Below are 4,414 nucleotides of genomic sequence, written 5' to 3'. Positions count from 1 at the left end.
TTGGGTGAACCTTTTCAGATTGTGACTCAGCTTTGCTAAAGTCCCCAATTAGAGGTGTCCAGGGTTCTTAAGCACACTCTTTTTTTTTGCTTTGGACCTTGACTTTAACCGCTCAGTCTCAAGTTTTCACTTGACACCTACACGCCACAAGCACATGGTTAGGGACAACTTGGTTTAGCCGCTTAGACCAGGATTTTATTCCTTTAGGTCCTCCTATCCATTGATGCTCAAAGCCTTGGGATCCTTTTTATTTGCCCTTGCCTTTTGGTTTTAAGGGTTATTGGCTTTTTGCTCTTGCCTCTTGGTTTTAAGAGCTTTTGGCTTTTTCTGCTTGCTTTTCTTTCTATTATTTTTTTTTCGCCTATATATATATATTTTTTTTCTGCAAGCTTTGTTCTTTGCTGCTTTTTCTTGCTTCAAGAATCATTTTTATGATTTTTCAGATTATCAAATAACATGTCTCCTAGTCATCATTCTTTCAAGAGCCACATATTTAACATTCTTAAACAACAACTTCAAAAGACATATGCACTGTTCAAGCATACATTCAGAAAACAAGAAGCATTGTCACCACATCAATATAATTAAGCTAAGTTCAAGGATAAATTTGAAACTCATGTACTTCTTGTTCTTTTGAATTAAAACATTTTTCATTTAAGAGGGGTGATGGATTCATAGGACATTCATAACTTTAAGACAAAGTTACTAACTACTAATGATCATGTAATGAAGACACAAACATAGATAAGCACATAACATAGAAAACGAAAAACAGAAGAAATAAGAACAAGGAATGAATCCACCTTAGTGATGGTGGCGTTTCCTTCTTGAGGAACCAATGATGTCCTTGAGCTCTTCTATGTCTCTTCCTTGTCTTTGTTGCTCCTCCCTCATTGCTTTTTGATCTTCTCTTATTTCATGAAGCATGATGGAGTGCTCTTGATGTTCCACCCTTAGTTGTCCCATATTGGAACTCAATTCTCCTAGGGAGGTGTTGATTTGCTCCCAATATTTATGTGGAGGGAAGTGCATCCCCTGAGGTATCTCAGGGATCTCTTGATTTGCAGCCAAATGTTCTACCACTGAGCTATAGACCCTTGATAGAAGCTTTTGTCTTCCCTTTCCTCTTTCTAGAGGTTTTTCTGGCCTTAGGTGCCATCAATGGTTATGGAAAAAACAAAAAAGCTATGCTTTTACCACACCAAACTTAGAATATTGCTCGCCCTCGAGCAAAAGAAGAAAGAAGAAGAAGAAGATATGGAGGAGATGGATGGATGTGTGTATTCGGCCATATGGGTGGGATTGGGTGGGAGAGAGATGTTTGAATTTTGAAGGTAGTGGGTGTATGGATGTGAGTGGTAAATGGAAAACAGAAGGGATGATCATGAATGGAAAGAGAGATGATGAGGTAGGTGGGGATCCTGTGGGGTCCACAGATCCTGAGATGATCCTGTGGGGTCCACAGATCCTGAGGTGTCAAGGCATTTATATCCCTGCACCAATTTAGGCATGTAAAATGCCCTTGCACACAACTCTGGGCGTTCAGCGCCAGGTTGGTGGCCATTTTGGGCGTTCAACGCCCATTTGTGTGCCATTTCTGGCGTTGAACACCAGAACCATGCCTGTTCTGGTGTTCAGCGCCCAGAAGCTACCCATTTTAGGCGTTCAGCTCCAGAACCATGCTCTGTTCTGGCGCTGAACGCCAGACAGATGCTCCTCCAGGGTGTGATTTTTCTTCTGTTGTTTTTGATTCCGTTTTCAATTTTTATATTTATTTTGTGACTCCACATGATCATGAACCTACAAAGACATATAACTAAGAAAAATATAGTTAGATAAATAAAAATTGGGTTGCCTCCCAACAAGCGCTTCTTTAATGTCAATAGCTTGACAGTGGGCTCTCATGGAGCCTCACAGATGTGCAGAGCTTTGTTGAGACTCTCCAACACCAAACTTAGAGTTTGGATATGGGAGTTCAACGCCAAACTTAGAGTTTGGTTGTGGCCTCCCAACACCAAACTTAGAGTTTGACTGTGGGGGCTCTGGTTGACTCTGTAGTGAGAGAAGCTTTTCATGCTTCCTCTCCATGGTGCAGAGAGAGATCCTTGAGTTTTAAACACAAGGTTGTCCTCATTCAATTGAAGGATTAATTCTCCTCTGTCAACATCAATCACAGCTCTTGCTATGGCTAGGAAAGGTCTTCCTAGGATGATGGATTCATCCTCTTCCTTTCCAGCGTCCAGGACTATAAAATCAGCAGGGATGTAAAGGCCTTCAACCTTTACTAACACATCCTCTACTTGTCCATAAGCCTGTTTTCTTGAATTATCTGCCATCTCTAATGAGATTTTAGCAGCTTGCACCCCATAGATTCCCAGTTTCTCTATTACAGAGAGGGGCATGAGGTTTATTCCTGAACCAAGGTCACACAGAGCCTTAAAGATCATGGTGCCTATGGTACAGGGTATTATGAACTTTCCAGGATCCTGTCTCTTCTGAGGCAATGTCAGTTGATCCAGATCACTTAGTTCATTGATGAACAAGGGAGGTTCAACTTCCCAAGTATCAATGCCAAATAGTTTGGCATTCAGCTTCATGATTGCACCAAGAAACTTGGCAGTTTGCTCTTCAGTAACATCCTCATTCTCTTCAGAAGAGGAATACTCATCAGAGCTCATGAAGGGCATAAGGAGGTTCAATGGAATCTCTATGGTCTCTAGATGAGCCTCAGAGTCCTTTGGTTCCTCAGAGGGAAGCTCCTTATTGATCACTGGACGTCCCAGGAGGTCTTCCTCCTTGGGATTCACGTCCTCTCCTCTCCTCACAGGTTCGGCCATGATGCTTATGTCAATGGCCTTGCACTCTCCTTTTGGATTCTCTTCTGTATTGCTTGGGAGAGTACTAGGAGGGATTTCAGAGATCCTTTTACTCAGCTGGCCCACTTGTGCTTCCAGATTTCTAATGGAAGATCTTGTTTCATTCATGAAACTTACAGTGGCCTTAGACAGATCAGAGACTAAGTTTTCCAAATTATAAGTATTTTGTTCAGAGTTCTCTGTCTGTTGCTGAGTGGATGATGGAAAAGGTTTATTATTGCTAAACCTGTTCCTTCCACCATTATTAAAGCCTTGTTGAGGCTTTTGATCCTTCCATGAGAAATTTGGATGATTTCTCCATGATGAGTTATAGGTGTTTCCATAAGGTTCACCTAAATAATTTACCTCTGCTATTGCAGGGTTTTCAGGATCATAAGCTTCTTCTTCAGAAGATGCCTCTTGAGTACTGTTGGATGCAGCTTGCATTCCATGCAGACTCTGAGAGATCATATTGACTTGCTGAGTCAATATTTTATTCTGAGCCATTATGGCATTCAGAGTATCAACTTCAAGAACTCCCTTCTTCATAGGCGTCCCATTGCTCACAGGATTCCTTTCAGAAGTGTACATGAACTGGTTATTAGCAACCATGTCAATGAGTTCTTGAGCTTCTGCAGGCGTTTTCTTTAGGTGAATGGATCCACCTGCAGAAGTGTCCAGTGACATCTTTGATAACTCAGATAAACCATCATAGAATATATCCAGGATGGTCCATTCTGAAAGCATGTCAGAAGGACACTTTTTGGTCATCTGTTTGTATCTTTCCCAAGCTTTATAGAGGGATTCACCATCTTTCTGTCTGAAGGTTTGAACATCAGCTCTAAGCTTGCTCAGCTTTTGAGGAGGAAAGTACTTGGCTAAGAAAGTCGTGACCAGCTTATCCCAAGAGTTCAGGCTGTCTTTGGGTTGAGAGTCCAACCATAATCTAGCTCTGTCTCTTACAGCAAAAGGGAAAAGCATGAGCCTGTAGACTTCAGGATCTACTCCATTAGTCTTAACAGTATCACATATCTGCAAGAATTCAGTTAAGAACTGAAAAGGATCTTCAGATGGAAGTCCATGAAACTTGCAGTTTTGCTGCATCAGAGAAACTAATTGAGGTTTCAGCTCAAAGTTGTTTGCTCCAATGGCAGGAATGGAGATGCTTCTTCCATGTAAATTGGAATTAGGTGCAGTAAAGTCACCAAGCATCTTCCTTACATTATTATTATTTTCGGCTGCCATCTCCTCTTCCTGTTCGAAAATTTCTGAAAGGTTATCTCTGGATTGTTGTAGTTTAGCTTCTTTTAATTTTCTCTTCAGAGTCCTTTCAGGTTCTGGATCTGCTTCCACAAGAATGTTCTTATCCTTGCTCCTGCTCATATGACAAAGAAGAGGGCATAGAAAAATAATAATAATAATAGAGATCCTTTATACCACAGTATAGGGATCCCTGTGTGAGTAGAAGAAGAGGGGGAGACAAAGAATGTAATATAATGGAAGAAACACAACTGTGAGGAGGGTTGAGATGTGAGATGAGATGTTAGTAGATGAATAAA

At 41.1% G+C, this 4,414-nt stretch overlaps 1 non-coding gene across 1 annotated transcript; it reads left to right on the top strand.

The window, feature by feature from the left end:
• Nucleotides 1–3,596: 3,596 nt before the first annotated feature.
• On the top strand, nucleotides 3,597–3,704 carry LOC148548269 (small nucleolar RNA R71). The gene has a single exon (XR_015898223.1). It is a non-coding gene; the product is annotated as a small nucleolar RNA R71 (small nucleolar RNA).
• Nucleotides 3,705–4,414: the final 710 nt, after the last annotated feature.

Source organism: Arachis ipaensis, chromosome B8, assembly GCF_059453495.1.
Source record: "Arachis ipaensis isolate K30076 ecotype BB chromosome B8, ASM5945349v1, whole genome shotgun sequence".
Taxonomy (NCBI): Eukaryota; Viridiplantae; Streptophyta; class Magnoliopsida; order Fabales; family Fabaceae; genus Arachis; species Arachis ipaensis.
Note: the sequence above shows the minus strand (reverse complement) of the source record. Positions and strands in the feature narration are given on the sequence as shown.